Below are 20,059 nucleotides of genomic sequence, written 5' to 3' on the forward strand. Positions count from 1 at the left end.
ATGTTGAATTTTTCTTATCGCAGTGGAGAGGGGGGAGAGCCGAGCCGCTCCGGCTGCCCACGGCAAGGCAGTGGGGGGGGTTCCACGACTGGAACAGGTCCATGGCTTCAGGATGGCCGTGGCCCGGCCCGGCCTGGCCCAAGCAGGGCCTGGCCGGGCCCGCTGGCCCCCACACGGGGCCTGCAGCCGCCTGTCCCAGCGCCGGAAACGAGAGAGAGCTTGGGGAGGAGTTTGTCTATTCTTAAATGTGGATCACAGAGGCGGTCACAACTTTAAGTGGCTTAGAGAATTGTCCATATTCAAACTGGCCAGCTGATAGGTTCTATCAGTTCCCAGAGGAAACTGTAAGCACCCCTTAGCAAGGACGTCCCTTCCGGGACTATGCTTGCTAACCTATGACAGAGGATTTCTCCCATTGAGCCTGTCACAGCCAGGGGCTGGTGATGTTTTTAATTGGCTAGAGAGTATGTGGCAATGTTCAGGTAGGACAGAAACTCTTCAGGTCATGATTGAGTGGATCATGTATCTCTGTGATTGGTGAAATATGTCATTAGTTGTGTTTTGAGCATCAGCTCATTGGCTTTGTGACATGGTAGGCAGAGGAATGCAGGCTGAGACCAACATGACATTAATGGGTTTGAGACAGTTTTTCTGCTAAGAGTAGACCCAGTTTGGCGTCTTTACCATATCCTCGTGTTTTTCTGAGTTTTGTGCTGGAATCTGCACCTCCCAGTCCCTCTTCCTGGTGGCCAGAAGGAGCACTAGCATGGATTTGCTACATCCTGCCGCAGAATTCTGTTCCATATCCAGGTTAAACAGGTCCTCTGGAAAGGAAAGTGGCTTGGCAGGCAGTCCTGCCTGCTGGGGTCAGTAAAGATATAAGACAGGAAGAGTCGAAGCCCTTCCCTGAGGGGGCTGGGAGAATGAGAAGTGTGGAGACATGAGTTCTCTCTGAAGCATTTTCAGGTGAAAACTACAGCTAATATTTGGGCTGGGTTTGCTAGAGTAAGGCCATTGTCTGCATGTTCCCTCCAGCAAGCTTGTGATACCTAGATGACAAGTGTCACAAAACCCAAATGAATAACTGCAGTGGGCTTGACTTCAGCCTGTCTTTCCTTGAGTGAATTTCCATTTGCATTTGTGTCAGTGGTTCAGATTTCCCGTAATGTAATGGTAATTTCCATCCTCTGAAGAACAGCAAAATAATCAATTTCTTTGACCTTCCTTTAGGTGATAGATGGAAAAGCTTTGAAAATACTGAGCAAGGCTCATACCTGCACCAGGTGATGTATTGCTGCCCCAGGGCCATCTGAAAGTTTCTGCCTCAGAGTATCTATCCTGTTTGCATATCAGCTGCTCTAGGAGAAACTCTTAAAAACCTGGATAGGAGACCAATGTGAGTATAAAGTCAGAGAGAAAAGTTCTATATTTTCTTCCTTTTGAGATCCATTTTCGTTATTTTCAATGTACCAGTTCAGCTGATAAAACAATCTGACCCATAAAACCTCCTACTACTGTCAGCTAAAAGCCTCTTGAGCAACAGAATATCTGGTGAGCCTGCCTGAAATGAGTCTGTTGTGTTTAGAGTACATGACCTGTTCTGTAGACCAGTGAAGGTGATTAATCTCTTTTGTTTTACAATATAATTGTATTAAGATCCCAGATTTATTTAATGAGGTTTAGCCATGGAGATGCTAAGCTATATCTGGAATGTGCTCCTTAAGCTGTTCCATCTAGATCTTCAAGCTCAGACTCCAACAATTAACGTGCAAGTGGTTTTGTCTGCACAGGAAAACTCGAGAATCTGAAGTAATTAATGGATTTAAGGTGGATTAGTTAAATTAGATTAATTCCTGAACTTCTTCCAAAGCAAATTAAACTAAACCAAGTTAAGGCCACTTTCATTCTGAGTAAAAGCATCCACTTGCCAACTTAATACAGTTTAACTAATCTTATTAAAAAGTGAATTAGGATTACTTTTCCTGAATACTCTCCCATGCCTAGTTCCTTTTCATTAAAACATAAATGACTTTACCTGTGCCTTCTTCAGGGCTTGGTTGAACCTGATGCTAAGATTAGATCCTAAGGTTAATACTCAGGAAAATATCTACATGGATGCTAGGAATAAAGTGAATAGCTTTTTATGATGTTTTATGTGCAAAATTAAAACATTTCAGGCTATGCATCTTCCCTATTTTCAGTGTTTGTACTGTGGATGCCTACAAGCAGAGTGACAAAGGCATCTAATTTTAGTAGCAAAGTGGATGGAAGTAGCACAAGGGGTGGGCAGGTTGAATCACCTGAATTCTTACTGTTCTAGGATCAGAGTAGTCTAAAGGTGTTATAATCCTCCTTACGTAATCTGATTTTCCGCTATTCAAGGTTAGCAGGTGAGTTGTACCTTAAGTTCTGCTGAGTGTTGAATGACTGGGAAAGTTTTGAAGTTCTTTTCTGTTATGTATCTTGACTTTGAACTGGTGGCTGCTCAGATAGAGAGATCACTCTGTCTGCCCAGCTCCCTGGCTTTTTCATTAGAGTGGCAGAACCTTTGTCTCCTGCAGTTTCTCTCTAAGGAATGTGGTTTTTTCACTTTTTGTTGGTCTAATCCTGATGGAGACAGTACTGGGAACTTCTGCATTTGATCTGGCCAGTCTGGGGCAAAGCTGACTTTGCTTGGCTGTGTTGTGGTTAAAAGAAAAAAACAGTGCTGTTCTCATTGTATTTTGTATTTGTTTTCTCAGGTCAGTAGTCAAAACCTAGTTTTCTTACTTTAAAAAGAAGACGTGTATATTTGGTATCAAGTTGAAAATTATACTGTCAGCTCTTTAGCACAGTGTGTATGTGTAAATAAAATGCTTGTTGTTGAAAACTGGTGTGCAATGCAGCTTACTGATTAAAGGTCAGGACTGCAGAAAATCATAACAAGTATTTAGAAACATAAGGAAGTAAGTTATTTTCTTTCTCTGTATATTTGCCCCTATTTGAATATCCTACTACAAGACTGCAATATGTAGCTCGAATTCAGCAGCTGGTAGCACCAGAGTAGAAAGGGGGCTGTGAAAGTACATCTATTGATTTTTAGTGTGACACTGTGTAGTCTAAGCAGTTGGTCTGTGTGCTCTCATGTGGGTTATCAGTGCTTAAAATCCTTGTGATCTTTCTGATTTTGATGAGACTTGTCATGTGAAAAAGTCATGATTTCTGTCAGCAGAATTTTAATGCACAATTATGCTGCTGCTTTTTTAGATCTGTTAAACCATGATTCACAAAATCATCCTAAAGCTGTCCTTGCTTTATTGACTTATGTCTCTGTTGCTGGAAGTGGATTACTTTTGATTGTAAAGGAGTTTGAAAGAATAAGAAAGGCACCTTCCTTGTGAAAATTTATGAGAGACCACGTCATGCTAGGGGTGTTTGAGTCCATCAGTCTCAGGAAGCAAGATGGGCACACTGTTCCAGTGTGGTGCCTGAGCTCATCAGACACAGCTTCTTGACCTGAGATAGTTACCACACACAGTTCTTTGTTGTGCCATTTAGATTTGCTGCCTAGAGACTCTTGTGTGTTACCTCATTGCATGGTGTAGCTAGGCCTGAAGGAGACATGTCAGTTCCCAGCTAGATGTCTAGAAAATGTTTGGATAAAGATTTTTGAAGATGGGAAATGGCCCTGTCTTCATTAACAGCATGACCTCTTTTCATCACTCAGGGAATGTAAAATGAACTTAGAATGAAGGTAAGTATAGGTCATACTTACACAAATTCTCTTCTCTATTACTGGTGATACAGGAGGGCTTTGGCCTAGAATATTTTTTGGTTCCTTGGCAAAAAAAGTATCTTCTCTGCAGTGCATGTTAAACAAAATCTTAATAATTACCATTTAACAGACATGCACCTGTTAGTTTTTTTTACGTGACTTTGTTTGAAAGGACAAAGTGGGTATCAAAATATGAAAAGTTTTCTTCCTTGACAAGTGGCCAGGTTTTACTCAAGATGGCAATGCACTCTGAATGCTGATCTGTGGTACCTTCCCCTAACTGATTTGATCTGATCTGTTACTAAATCCCAACCCTTTGTAATGCAATAAACTCCCAGTCTTTGATTGCATCTGACACCAACAGAGGAGCACTGATCAGAAAAATCTCCCTTTGATTTCTCTGGGTAGTGGATCAGATGCAGCAGTGAGAAGGAAGGAGATGAAGAATAAATGAACAACACAAAAAAGTGAACTTTTCATCTCTGTCCGCAAAGATGTTCTTTAGAACTCCAGACATTACAGTTCTTTTTTATTCTTAGAGTGAGCAAAACCTTTCTGTATACAGGACCTAAACCCCACAGAATAATATTAAATGTCTTTTGTAAAAAGTATGTATCAGTGCATACATGGCATAGGGTATTTCCAGTTGGTCTTTCTGGTATATAACCCTCCACAAATATGCAGTCTCCTAGCCCTTTCTTAAAAAACAGATGCAATTCGCAGGTCTGTTCAAATGCCAGCATCGTATTTACCAGTCTTCTGTGTTTAAATATGATTAGAGATAGTTGAAAACTTTCAGAGTCCTGAATCTAAGAGTTCAGGCACTACTCATATCTACAAGTCTTCAGACCAGCTCTTGGGATGCAGGTACCGTATCTTTTTTGGTGTCTCCATTCTGAGACCAGAGGTTTGCACAACATAAGAGCTCTCAGTCTCAGATTATTGCTGGTCCTTCATGCTTCTGTTGTAACATGGACAAATTCCAAACTCTTTCTTTATCTTCAACAGTATGGAAGCTCTACCTATGGTATAGGTTTCTCATGTGTTCAGAGTAGTCTCTGTTTGTCCAGAACCCCATCCCAACTCAAGATCTTCCTCTTCCAAAGGTGGTACAATTGCCTGTGCGTGTCCTGAACTCACAGCATAGTCCTGTGTCAGTACAGGTGTAACAGATTTTAGGTGCCTCAACCATCTGCAAACTGGAGCAGGATTTGCATGCTCTTAAGCAATGGACATTTTAAGAATAACAGGAATGAATTGTGATTCTTCTTAGCTATACTTTTAAAATAGAAATATTTCCTTCTGTTATGGATTTGAGCTATAATTTTTCATGTTGCCTTCCATATTCACACTGTTTCTGTGATTTGGATAAGTGATGACTAGAGCTATTCTAAAAGTAACTGTTTTCATATCAATAGCAGGGCTGAAGTGAGAAAGGACGGGCACATTAATTACACAGCACACTTTCTTTCCAATGCCAGCTCCTGCTAGGGCAGGAAATCTTTCTCATTACTCTAGAGCCTCTTTTGGCTCATACACCTTTGGAGTTGGAAGCCAAGGTATTTTAGGAAGTTTCTTGTTCATTTAAAATAAAATGTACATTAATTAGACAAAGCAACTAGTGCCAAATGCAGTGCATCACATATGAAAGACTTAATTACAGAGAAAAGTTATGTGTTCCAATTGACAGAGTAATCTGTACTCTAATTTACTTGTCTTACAACTCATTACATCTGAGATATTGATTTTCCAGTAGATCACATTACTGCATTTTTTCTTGGAGTCCTTGGTTTGAGTCTGATCTGCGAACCTCCGTCAAATGAGTTTGGGAAGCTCAAACCTCTCTATTAGGTAGTGCCTGTGGAATAATCAAAGAAGAAAAACTTCAGTAGTGCTGGTGATTTGTAAATAAATGGCCGACAGAAATGAGTCACTTAAAAGGATATGTCTTTTGAGACTTGTAAGATGATGTCCTAGTAGGTAGCTGAAGTGAACAGTGATTACTTTTTAATTATATGTACCTTGACTTTTAGGGTTTAATATCTCATTTATTTCAATTACACTGTGTGAAACTTCCTACATTAAGCCGAAGGGGGTAGAAAAACTGTAATCATTAAACCTTGTTCTGATCTTTCATAAAAAGTTGAATACCTTGAGAGTGTGCTTCACTACCTGAAGTAGTAGCTCAATTACAAGTGAGATCAACTGCTAACCTTGGCGGGGGAGGCATGAGAAACTATTAACCTTTCTAGCAATTAGCTAAAGCACTGCAGTTAGAGGAGTTATTATAAATCATATTATTCATAAGTTTTCATCATTTGTAGGTCTTGAACAGATTGGCAAAAGTTATTTGTGCTAGGCAATTCAAAGCAACAAGACTTCACTGGTGTGAATCATGTTCCCCATACTTTGTTTTTTTGTTTGTCTGTTTGTGGGCTTTTATTTGTTTGTTTTGGTTTATTTTCTTTTTTGACCAATAACTCACTGGGATGTTATCTTTTGCATTAAACTTTTATTTTTTCCTGAAGTAAATGGTTAATTTCCAAAGTGTTTACTGGAAACACTAGTTTATTAGTGGACACATTATGCTCTTCAGTTTCTCAAGCAACATTGGGATCCTGACTAGTCTCAAGATCCATCTAGAGCTATATTCCCTAAGACCAGCAGTATCCAATACTGTACATCTTAGAGAAAGATTAGAATCTAATCTTTCATTGGGAGATTTGCAGTTATATCCCAATGCACACTGATATCTGAAAGCAAGCAGATAGGTGTTACTGAAATATATTTATTTCAGGTAGATTCTTTTTAATCCTAGTGGAATCTTTATTCCAACAATATCTTGTGGAACTGAATTTCCTGTGTTTTACCAGTTTTAAAAATCTCTTCTGATATAGGATATTTCCTTATTAGCCAGGATCCAGTCGCTGGATTTCTCTATACATTGCTTATTTCATACATATGTTATATTCCCAGGTTTTGGGGTTTTTTTTGTTTTGTTTTTTTGTTTGGTTTTTTTTTTTTTGTTTTTCGTTCTTTGTTTTTCAAACAAAAATTGTATTTATTTTTCTTTGATTTCAATCTGTTCCAAAATGGACATGTTTCTATGTATTTAATTGTTTTTATTGCCATTCCCTGTCCTGTACTATTTGTGCTTTGATTTTGGAGAAATTGGATGACCAGAAAGCATGTGTGATTGTGCTGTTGATTTCATATAATGGCACTTTGATATTTTACAGATTGCTTGTTATTTGTTTCTAAATGAAGGCTAAAAAGTTATTTGTGCTTTTTATACTGCCGTTGGACTTCGTGCTATTCAGAAAGACATCTAATTCTTTTTCTAAATGATTATGGGCACAAGCCATCAGAGCATGCCAGGAGTTCATCCTGTTCCTTCCATTATTCTGCATTCAACTCCATTTAAGATGCATTTGCTACTAGGTTATTCAGTTCTCTAATTACATTAGGTTCCTTAGTCACGGATCATTCTGTAAACCGTGTGAGTTAGAAGAAAAGAAACAGGTCCTCTCTCCCCTCAAAAAAACCCCAGTTTGCTTTCCCCAGCATCAAATTTCAGATCACTTGCATTTTATAATATTTCTTTTCAATCTTATAGTCACATGGGAGGACACCTGCCTTTGGGGAGTGCCATTTCTTTTCCAGGGATGTCCTCACTTAAAGACTTAAGCACAGGGAACAGAATGCAGGCTCAGAGGCCAAATTATTCCTATTGGTTATTCGTATATGTAACTTCTTTCTTCCATGTGATTTTTGTGACAGGTTTGAACTGGTTGTGCTTTCAACATTTTCTTTTTAAGATGAGATCTTTTTTGAAGATGTTGCTTTGAGACTAAGTGGAATTTGGATTTTATTTGATTTTTGCCTCTCTATACCAATTGGAACGTTGTTTAGTACAGTGGCTGGCAATCTTTTTGGATCACTGCTATATCCTGCCTGAATGTTGCCTTTTCTCCCCCAATATTTAGATATTTTCCTTCCTGTGTGGTGGCATAAGCCATCTGGCACCTGGATTAGGTAATCCCAGCAGAAGAAAAGGTTCTTATTTATCAAAGAAAACCTTGCCCACTTACAATAAAGGACTAGTGCATGTTTCATTTTCTTACTCCCAGAACAAGACAAGTGGTGTAATGCAGGCCTGAGGCACAACAGCCTGAATATTATTTAACTCATAGAATGAGGCAACGCTGTAATGAGATCACTGAAGATATCATAAGGATGTGTCTGTGGGATCATGAGTTACTAGGGCTACTGGAAGCAATATAGCAACCTTGGGGTATAAACTTGCCAAGAGCTGCTTAGCTTTGCTGATGTATCTAAACAAAAAGAACTCACATATTCACACATAGCCTTGCTTAGGGCTGCATGAGCATGTCTGCAAAAACTGCAGAGAATTTCTGCTTTAGGAGCTCTAGTTCATCACTTCAGACTGTATTTTTTTCTTTTGCATGGATGCTTGTTTTCTCCTACAGTATAGGTTTATTAAAACTAAGAACTGGGAGCAGAGGAGTTTATATTTAGAGTATAGAAAAATCTGGAGCTCATTTAAGTGGTCTTGCTCAGAAGAAGAAAAACATGTCTGCATTTCAGCCAAACACTTGTAAATTATTATGATTTTGATTTATAAAAATTCTTCCTCATTTTACACACGATCATGTAAAACTGACCTGCATGCCTAGGTGCAATAGACCAGAAAGACTGAGTGGAATATTAACGAGAATAACAGAACTATAAAGCTTGTCATGCTGGTATTTGTGTTCTCAGTGTCAGTGCTGCTTGGCATCATGACAACCCCATTTTTATCTGTTCATATCTAAAATTGCCTAATTGCCAGTTTTCAGCAGTACACAGAAATTTAATACATCATTAAAAGATCACCTAAGAAAGATTTCCTGAAAGAGATTTTTCATTTCTCTTATGCTTCGAAGTCTATCAGGTTCTTAAACTTTAAACTTGTATCTAGTAAAAGTTTCAACTAATTTTGGATGATAACAGTAAAAAGTCACTAATTAAGAGGAAAGACAAAATAACAGCAAAAGTATTTGTTACTGTGTCTTCATCATCTGTGCAGTGGACTGGGATGCTTGGGCACTTCTTGTTCCACTTCTTGTTGCATTTGTGACCTCACTTTTTGATTAGTCTGAACTGTGTAGAGTAGTTAATGATCTTTCTTGCACATGCCAAGATTCTGGCACTTTATAAAATTTTTGCTTTCTCTCTAATCTTTACTGCTCTACATTCCCTCCAATCAATTAGTTCTATGAAATCTACTTCAACATCTCTATCAGTGGTGAGAAAAATATTATTGATTTCAGTGTGCAGTCATTCCAGTAGTTTCTTTATGAAGCATTATGGTATCAGAAGCCGTGGTAATAGGGACCTTGCAATGAGAAAGTAAAATCTCAACAAGACACGAGTCCTGACCCTGTGGGCTGTTTCCATAACAATAAGGTAGAGCATGACCCTGACCTTGTCTCAGAAGTTCTGCTTTTAAACTTAGATTCAAACAGTGAAGATAACAAGGAAATTAATAACATTCATCCCATGCTAAAGGAAGGGAAGACGAAGGAAGACATACTGTTCTTTTTTGTCTTCTTCCTTGAATCTGTAGATTTTTTTTTTTAGATTATGTATGTTAGCTATAAACGAGTCCCTATTTTATATTAAAAAAATGTTTTTGGTCATCTTTTGTCTAGAGATTTACTAACAGCTATTTAACAGCTTGCCATAAGTAGATTAGTAGAAACTGTACAGTAGAACTCCCAAGCTGTACTCTGTGAACCTGTTCTTGTCTAGATTCTGCATAATCTGCTGTAATGTTACTTCTCTTATTCCTAGTCTGTACCTGGTGTCTCTTAAAGATTACCTGTGTGAGAAGCTGGTGTGAAGGTTATGAGTATGAAGTGCTATAGGTGTGCCATGCTATCTCTGTGAGACCACTCCAGTGTGCACTAACAGCACAGCTCATATGAGCTGGTTTATGCGAGATGGACAAGGTTACCTCCTGCTTTGTGCAGAGTGTCTGCAGAGGCAATTAAACCTGAGTGGCTGCTGTGCTGAGAATTTGTACCCATTGTGCTGCATACACTCAGAAAAGCCTCACCTTTACTGACAAGCATTTTATTTGGTGTGAACTCAGTTAGAAATTTCATTGTCACCAGTACAGAGCAAAACGAAACACCTAAGAAAATGGAGCTGAGAGTATATCTGTATTGCGTGCTGTATTTGTGTGTAAGATTAGAGTGGCTGGATGCTTTGGTACCCTAGATTTTTAGAATGCATTGTTGTAGGAGGGGATGCAGATACTTGGTGAAGAGCAAAATGACTTCCAGGGACTGCAGGAGAAGTAACACTTACCAAAAAAAAGAAACTGTATTGTTTCCACTATATAATGGAAATTAGTAACACAGGTACCTGATAGAAAGACACAGAGACACATTTTCATAATTTTTTGTTCCTAATATTATCATAACACTTACAGAAAATATTAACATCAAAAGTTAAATGGGAGGCATTGTTGAACGGTTCAAGCACATGCAATGTCCTTGAAAGTTAATTAAGGGTATTTCTGAGTGTTGGTTAACTGTGTAGGTGCATAATCCAGAGCATCTTTACTTTGAAAAGATGTACCTAATGATTTGTCAGGGACCTAATTAAGTCTTTGCAGTACTGACACTTGGCAGACTGCTGGACCCTATTTTTTTGAGCTGATCTGCTAGAAGTTTTTGTATGTACAAATAGACTGTTGTGCTGTTTCTTCCCTGATGCCTCTGATGACTTCTTAGCTTAGCTCTAAAACTGGCCATAACATCTCCAAACATTTGTGTATGTTTAGCACCCTTTCTCACAATTTCAACTACATCTGTACATTGGGCCCTATCTCCTCAGGAAAGCTGCGTGAGTGCTGTCTGTGCCTTTTGGAGGTGATAGTACCCTTAATTGCTTGGGGGTTAAAAAAGAACCAGAAAACAATAAATCCGGGGTATGTTTCTGTGCCTCAATTTTCTACTACTCTGAAATGTCTTTTGGACTCTTGGATCTGTCCCTCTGGGATGGTCTAGAATTGCTTTTTGTAGCTTGTGACTGGTCTCCCAAGCTTCTGAATCTTCCCAGTTTAGCTCCTCTTTAACCCCAGTCCTTCCTGGAGCTAGACCAGCATTCCTGCTAGAAGAGAGTGTTCCTCTCTTATCTCCTTCCCAGAGCTCTCTCTTCTTACATTTTAAACCTCCTTTAGTTTCTCTGGTAACTTTTCACTGCACAGAATTCCCATCTTACAGACAGATAAGTACAGCACTAAGCATCCTCCATTAGTTTCCTCAGTAGGGAAAACACATAAAGACACAGAGGCCTTTCATGAGGCAGTGCTTGTCTTTGCATTTGGTTGAAAACACTGCACAGACTGTTATCCTTGGATTTCTCAGATAGATCCTCAATAGTTTGGGTTGGGGCTTTTTTTTGTTATAGTATTTCTTAGATGTTTCTGTACATGGGATTATTTGCAGTCTTGGCAAGCGTAGTGGTCAAAACAGGAATTCATAATGCTTGTATGGACACTTGCCCATACAATGTCCTGTCATCCCTGTTTGTCTTATTTCCTTTACACAGAGGGTGCCTGTACACACACTTGCTGCAGTGTACTTACACACCTATGTCGACTTCAACCACTCTGTGCTTGTGTGTGCACCCAAGATAAAAGAGGGAGGGTCAGGCTACACAGAACTCAAGTCACTAGGAACTCAGGTAATTTTAATCTTTACCATCACATTCCTTGGAAAGGTCCCTGGGGGTGTCACAGGTACAATATTTTATTGTATTATTTCTACCAAGTCTGAAGACAAGATGTGACCTCTGAATGAAGTGTCTGGTTAATAGGAAATTCATGCTTTTCTGTCTTCTGAACCCTTACACTTAGCAATCCATGGATTTATTAGTCTTGAGGTCCTGCTGCATAGTTTGTTTCCCATGCCACTTTACAGCAACGTTTTCAAGGTTGAATAGAGGAGATATCCTGTGGTATATGTGTCTGCAGCTTTCTGTTTCTTACCCTTGTTGCCTCTATTTACATAAGAAATATTAAGTCACCAGGCTGGCTTACCACATGTCGTTAGTAAATGATCTTTGACTGGCATCCTTACATGTCCAATATGTAAACAATCTTAAAATTCCTGTGACCCTCTAAAAACTCACCAACGATTTTCATCCTGTAGCTCCTAAAAAGCATGGGAGCTGTGTACACATATGAAACAAGGCTATAACATGAGTGACGTTTTTAGCTTCTCAGACAGACAGCTCACCATTGCCACCAACACAGACACGCTCAAATACACTACTGACTTCTTCAGTGATCTTTTGTCTTCCACAGCATCTTTTCCTTGTGTTTCAGGAGGGCCCTGAAACACCTTTCAAAGGACTGAAATATGCAAGGATCCTGTTCTCTGCTCTGCAGAGTTGTTGTTTCTGACTTCAGTCCACCATAGAGCAGAGTGAAGCAGAGGGACAGTGTGATGTTCAATCTGACTTTGCCATATCCATATGCATCTGGATGATCTAATTTTAGGCCTGTCAGCTTTTGCAGTGATAAGTTAGCAATATAGATCACATATAAGCTGCATCACAATGATTTTTAAATGAGATTTATTCATTTAGAGTGGATGATAAATGGTTCTCTTTTATCAGACTCTTGCAAATAAGATTAAAGCAACATTATTTTCCTGGAGTAAGAGAACAGCTGGCACAAAGTTAATGTCCGTAGCTCGTACTGTGCTTGCCTGACCTTGCAGAGATGTATAACAACAATGGGGAACATCCAGGTAGTTTTTCTGCTTCCTAAATCCTGTTTGTGTTTTACAACCAGGTGCTGCCTGGAGTACATAGGCTGTGGCTTATGTGAGCACTGTGAGAAGCTTTGGCAGGAACATGCAGTGGCCAAGACAGTACAGTCAGGGAATCACAAATACATGCCAAGTCTCTCCCAAAACTGTGAGAAGCACTGCTCTGTGTTTCTTCCGCATTTTAGAAGGTCTAGCATGTTGTACAGAGAGTACCTTGAGTATGCTCCCCTCAGGGTTAGCCCATCCTGCTGGGCACTTGGTCTTGGCTTCTTCTGGATTCCAGGAAACATCCTGATTTTTTTCCCTGGTTCAGATACCATGAAACAATGTAAGAGCTGCATAATAAGCCTTACAGCCCATTGCAATTCTCAATTTGTAACGTGGCACAAAGAATTTGTATTGCATGCCCTTAATATGACATGAGAGAATAAAGGGAGCCAAATGTATATGGACTTGTCGGTATCACTTACACAAAGTAACACCTGAAATGAACTCTTCTGAGAACTTTTTTGAGGAAACAAGTTGGTTCAGTCTGGGGCACTGGGAGAGATAACTCCTCATTATCAGGGAGAACAGTGGATTCTTTCCCCTGGATGAATTCTCAGTCTACAGGATAAAACTTTTCCTGTTGTTCTTTATTGCATTCAGGCAGAGGTCCTGTCCTTGTCCCTGGAGCTCTCTTGGCAGGAGGCTGGCTGTACTGAAGAAGATAACAGGATTGCAAAGGGTTGCCCTCACAATAAAGAAAAGGACTGGAGAGGTCAGGGAAGAGCTGACAATGACACTAGAGCTCTTCTGTTCCACCGACTTCCACGAATTTCTTCCTGTCCCAGAACTTTGCAGGTGTGGGAGATGGAAGGGAGGTTTTACAAATTGAGAGTGATTCCTCTCATATCATATTTGGTAATACATCTACATTTCCTTCTGGTGATTTTGTTCGAAGGAGATATCCTGTGGTATATTTATCTGTAACTTTCTTGCCTATATTTCCTCTATTGACAGAAGAAATAAAGTCATACAGTCGACTTACCATATGTCATTGGCGAATGACCTTTGACTGGCATCCTTACTCCAGGGAAAAAAAGAACTTTGTTATGCAAAGTACATGGTTTATAATCTCCTGTTTCTCCCTTGACACTTCTCTTCAGGATCTCTCCTATGAGAAAAAAATCCAATTGCCGCTGCTTGATTTTTCTCCTGCTTCTCAGATGTTATTTTTCTAAGAATTCCTAGCTATGAGTCTGTCAAAAAAGCCTGTAGCTGATGGCATTTTGCCTCATCTGTCACGACTCTGTATGCTCTGATAAATTAGCTGTATTGGATTGCAGATTTAAATTGGAAAGTAGTACAGAATAATAAGTTATTTTATTTGTTTCTTCCTTTTGATCTTGGATTGCTAGTTTATAATCTACTCTGCACCTAGTGATCTGAGCATTCATTTTTGCTAAAAGTAGCTATCTATTTCAAAGTTGTGGGTTGATTCCAATGTTGAATATCAAGCCAGATAGTGGGCAGGAGAAGAAACAAATTAATTCCCTGTTTTATTTTGAAGTGATACTCTATAAATCTTCTCCAGTTTGAGAAGTGAAGTCACTCCTGCACTCTCTACAAACAGAACAGAAGAATAGTACATGCATTGGCAGATCCTCTAGATCTGGTGATGGTTCATCAGTTGTCCCTTGGCATCCCTTTGTGTAGTCATGCACGGCACACAGGACAATCAGAGACATGAGGTACAAGACTGAAGATTAATTCAGTTGAATTCTCATGCAAGACCCTGCTACCTCTTGCAGTAAGTTCTTACACATAAATATATTCTTATAAAATATTATGTTGGGGCTTTATTTTGTTCTGGGGAAAGAGGAAAAGGATAGTCCCCCATGAAAAGGGAGGTTAGTAAAACATCTAAAAGCACTAGATATTTTGAAACCCATCTATAGACATACATCTATAAACAGACTCTGACAACTGTTGAGAACAAAATGTCCTGCTGTGCTTCTGTGCCTGGTGCCCACAGAAAGAGTTCAATAGAAATGGTCTGTGTTAATCTTTTGTGCTTGGAAATCTGAACTCTGATGTTCAGCTCCTCAAAACATACGTGAAACAAGGCGTATTAGTGATTCTACCGAGCAGGCAAAAATCAAAGCCTGAACAACAGAGGAAAATGTTCTCTCTTTTAAACCACTCTTCAACTTTTCTGGAGAACATCACTACAGGACTGGCCTAGAAAGAAAAAAGCAGTTGGGGATTTCAGAGTGCTCAATGTCCTTGCAGTGTGTATGAACACTGCCATTAAAGGCATGCTGAAAATAAACTCCTTTGAAAAAAAAGCATTGTTAGCAATCAATAGGAATTCATGAGTACAATATTTTATAGATTTTATAGAAATTGAGATTAGAACAAGTAAAGGTTATAGATCTCATATGTCTCATCAGGCTTGATAGAATTCAGTTTTCTTCCAGGCTGAATAAACTTTATTTAGTACTGTTTCATTTTAATCAAAATTAAAAGACATAGTGGGCTAGTCTGAAGACAAGTATGTTCTAACTTATGCTTCAAAATAGTTTCTAAGAAATTGATTCAAACATAGAACTGGTTCTCAGTCCATTTATGAGATAAAGAATGCACTGGTGGACATTATACGATGTCAAACTTAAAGGTATAACTCAAAAATAGGAGATACTGAGTGCAGTACATTTCTCTTTGTACTGACCATGTTCTATCTGTTTTTCCTTTGTATGTTTTTATCATTATATCTATAGCTGTTAATTTGTGATGTATTTCCTGTGCAAATGTGAAGGGAAAAACACAAGAATGAGAGCACCTCATTCAGTGCAAGATGATTTTTAATCTATTTCGCTTCATCTTCCTGTTCATTAGTGGTAAGAATTGAACCCAGTCTCCAACTCTGGTGTAAATTTGCGTATTCAAGTTGGCCAGAATTTTATCCCAGAGAGCCTTGAATTATATAGTTGATTCCAGTAGACCAATCTACCCTCACAAATCTGACCTCCTTTGTGCAAGAGTGTGTGTGTGATTCTGTAGATAATTTTTTAATCTTTGGGTCATAAATAGCTTAATGGAACATTATAATAGTTTGTTTTATGTAATTCTAATACTGCAGCTATTTTATGTTGTCGTACTCAGCCTCCATCCTACTGGGTGGATAACACAAATAAGAAAGCAACTTTAGATGCTTCTTTTTCTCTGAAATGGGAGGGATTTCTTCCCCAGCACCTTAAGGCCCTGTCAATTAAAAACTCTTACAGGGTTTTAACTGAGACTTACAGCACTTTGGAAGGAGCCCTCACTTTTAAATGGGATGCCTACCCATTTGATCTTTCAGTTTAAAGTTTTTTCTCCTGACCCTGGTTCTAGACAGACATCCTCTTTCACCTTTGCTCATGGGCTAAACAAACATGATGTTTTCATTGCTTCTGAGAAGGAAGAGGGCGACAATGGTAGAAACAGTGCTGTGGCTTCTCACAGGTAAAAGAGAGGGGCTATGTGACTTTAGGGTAGAGAATCAGGACATGGCAGAGAGGAATTAAGCCCCAAAGGCCTTTAAAAGGTATTTAAATAGAACAATCCTTGCTTCAATGGGTTTGCAGTGTGAATTAGTATGTGAAAAGTGAGCTACTAGTGTTGACAGAGGAATTCTGGTTGAACTTTTCCTCTTTGTGTAGCAGAACAGAAGGGGGTAATAAAAACCAACTTTGTGGGGTGGAATATAAAAAATAATAAATAGTGCAGGTGAATGAATACATCCTGCTAATTTTGAGGCATTTTAGTTTTCTTGTCTTCTATATGTGACTGTTATTGTAAGTGGTGTGGAGAGAAAACAGCGGATGAGATGGGTAGTTGGTGCTGGTAAAAGGGATATTTGCAATCGGATTAGGAAGAACAAATGGTGTTCTTTGGCATGCTAGAAGGAATTTAACATTCTGGGCAGGAGGAAGTATAGAGAACCATTAGGAAAAATGGCTCACAGATTGTGGGTTCACAGAGAACGACAAACATGAAAATAATCCTAAAGTACAGGATTTTTCTGAATGCACAGAAGTGCATTAAATGGAAAGAAATTTTTAAGGATGATGTAGTGAGAACCATGATACAGCCAGGCAAAGGAACCTTAAACAGGCCAAAAATGATAAAATTTTAACTAGTTGTGGAATGGGAATGTGTCTGAGGAGCTGGCAAGGGGTGGTGAACACAACAGGAGAGCAAAGCAGAGAATTTAATTCAACAGCACCAAGGAAAAAGTTGGCAAACTGCCAAAGGAGCTTGTAGAAAGCATAGCTATGTAGCAGATGTGAAATAACCTGTGATTGTGATCATCACATGAGCTATGGTTCATTCTTTCCACCAAGCATGTAACGCTGTATCTTCTGATTTAACCTATTTCAGTTTGTATATAGCTATGACCAATCTAGGGAAAAGTGTAAAAATTGGTGTCTTATTATCTTTGTTAATATCATTAATCCTTTGGGGCCAGGCAATTCTTTTGTTCTGTTGGATATCAGGTCACCACTTGTACCAAAATCTGGTTTTCCTGTAGATTATTGCTTTACTTTCTTGAATAAACACAAATTTATAAAATACCAGAGTTCTATGTCCTAAGAAAGGTCTGTGATGAGCTGGGTAAGTAACAGCTGAAACAACTTTTCTGATGGCAATTTTTGATTTTATATGTCAGCTATTTCCAGTGAGAGGACCATTCAGATGAAACAAACAGCATTAGCTTACATGTTACAGCTTTAAGGATGTTTTCACTGGTAGGCATCCTTAGTGCATCATCTACCATTGATGTAATTAACAAAGTATCTTTGCATGTTAATGACTCTCAAAGCTCATTTCTTGCCACAACTAATTTGACAGCTGTCTAAATTACAACAATGTGTGTTAATATTATATTTTCTTAATGCTGGAATTAAAGTTTGTCTTTCAGACCAAAATTACTTTCTCAATCTGTACTTCACAACACTAACTTTGACATTGATAGTCTGATAAATTGCTCAAAACAATTTTCAACCAGTCAGAACAGATATGATTTTCTTCACTTTGGATGAATATCAAAAGTGTTTAGTTCCCCATCCAACTGCTTCATCTTGCCAGATATTACTTGATAACACAATGTCATTTTGTAGTGACAGACCATAACTTTGTTCATATTCCAAACACTGCCCTTTATAGGATATAGAAGCAATGCTTGAATGCTAAAGTTCATTTCACAACTTACAATCTAAAATAGTATCATAAACTCACATCACATAGAATATCCTAGTGAAGGGTTATTTAAGGAAGTGTCAGAAAATATGGTGTGATATCACACTTTTTAGATCCAATTTGTAGCTTGTATAAATTCTGACAAAAGAGTCAATCACAAACAGAGGTTGAAAATCCACTGAAACGATGGAACAAAAACGCTTGGGATACAGCTTCTGGCATCAACTAGTGATAATTCCCAAGGAAAAAGATTTTCTACAAGTGCAAATTTCTAGGATTCTGAAATGAATCAGCAGGACTAAAGATCATTAAAATATAAATACAGAAGGTCAGTTGTCAATAATATATCCTATGCTTGACAAACATGAAATCTCTGACATCCTGTCAGGGGTATTTTAACTTCAGTCCTTTGTGTTAACCAAAATACTTTTTCTTTATGAATCAAAGTAAAAATGCTCATGAAACTCTTGCAAACTTTTGATAATGTTAAATCATACCATATTGTATATAGTTTGAAAAAGAATTTTTAGTTTTTTTTTTCTTTTTACTTCACCATTCTTTTTTCTCTTTTAGTTTTGACTGACGTTGCAGAAACATTCCAGAGCACATATTTGTGCTGATGACAAGAAAAAGTCTATACAGGAAATTTTTTGAGCACTCTAAATATAGATGACAGGACTTTAAACTACTTGACCACCTGACTTTTCAGAGATTTGGAGGGTATTTGCCTTACACAGAGGGAAAGAAAAAAGTTAAAGGCAGCTGAGTCAGACTTAGAATCATGCTGATATATTTTAAGAATCCTTTTTTCCTTTACTTTCCAGTCTTTTGTCTAAGACACTTGGTCACATTTATTTCATTTTCTACATAGAGAAGACAGCAATAGGTCAGTTTCTTGAACATTTTTCACTGTTCTGTTGTGTTTACTTTCAAGAGTATATTTTGTAATAGTTACCATTCAGATGAACATTTTCTTGAATTTTGTTTAGGATCCAAAAAAACCCCCTGAAGGCATTGCTTGACTATACTTTGGAAAAAGGAAATACTATAATCCAAGAACTATAATTTAAACAGAGGGTAAATTTTAGGACTTGCTTTCTGTTTTTAATGCATAGCAATAATATAAAAAACACCATGTAATTGTGGTATCGTCACACATTAAGCCTTCATACTGCAATCATCATTCTAAGAAAGTCTTTCTCTACAGCTGCCACATCTTGTATCTAAGCCACAACAGTTCTTATTACGGGTAATCTACAGGATAACTTAATTGAATAGGTGGTATTTGATAGCACAAGCTGACTCTTAATCAAGGCTAATTCTGTGCTTAAATGAGCTGGAATATCTTGCCAAGACTTGCTTCAGTCATATACACCATGAACATAACCCCCTAATCATATTACCTCAGGGCTTCCTTCTTTGTACAGTTTTACCCTGCCTCTCCTGGTGACTACATGGCCATCCTGTAGATCCAGGAGTTTACTTTCAAAGAACAGGGGAATACCTGGAGGAAATAATATGTACAATTACTCCTATTACAGCAGCACAAATAATCAGAGTTCTTTTGCGATAGGTGCTTTATATACATGAGGGTGGAAAGGGTCTCTGCCTCAAATGGCTTCCTAAATAAACACAAGTTGGAAAAATTAACTTTTATTGTCCTCACTGACAAGAATTGAATAGAAGAGTAATTTACTGACTGGCCTTAGGTCATGCAAGAAGCTGATGGCAATGCTGCTGATTAAATGTAAGCATCCTCAGTTCCAGTGCAGGGCTTCATCCAAAAATAAATCCTTATTTGTTAGACACCTGAGTGAGAACATCTTGAAATATATCCTGACAGTTCTTTCTCTAGAAAACATTCTCATAGTGCTAGGTTTAATTTTGACTTTTTTTCTTTTAAGACCCACAAATCTTTAAAGTTATATTAAATTATTGGAAGAAAGACTGAGAAGTGGTTAAAGGTGGTATACACAATAACTAAAATACTTTTGGGATTCAGTTCGGTTTTATTGCATTTAGTCTGTTCAGCCAAGTAATATATATCTAGTTCCAGGTATTTGCTTCTTGTCTCAGTTTGTGTAGTGTTGGTAGGAAATTGGTACCATAGATATTCTTTACAAGAAGGAATGATGTATGTCCCTCCATAAAACAATTTTGAACAGTTCACAGAGGCTGAGAAATGCTGGTTAATTTTCCCTTTGATTTCTTCCAGTGTTGAGGAGCAGTT

At 38.3% G+C, this 20,059-nt stretch overlaps 1 long non-coding RNA gene across 1 annotated transcript in view; it reads left to right on the plus strand.

The window, feature by feature from the left end:
• The first annotated feature begins 398 nt into the window (after positions 1-398).
• LOC109144452 overlaps positions 399-20,059 on the plus strand; it is a 31,230-nt gene continuing 11,569 nt past the window's right edge. The window contains exons 1-2 of the long non-coding RNA XR_005601635.1: positions 399-482; positions 1,231-1,396. This is a non-coding gene — a long non-coding RNA (uncharacterized LOC109144452). The remainder of the gene's footprint in view (positions 483-1,230; positions 1,397-20,059) is intronic.

This window comes from Corvus cornix, chromosome 2 (genome assembly GCF_000738735.6).
Source record: "Corvus cornix cornix isolate S_Up_H32 chromosome 2, ASM73873v5, whole genome shotgun sequence".
NCBI classification, from domain to species: domain Eukaryota; kingdom Metazoa; phylum Chordata; class Aves; order Passeriformes; family Corvidae; genus Corvus; species Corvus cornix.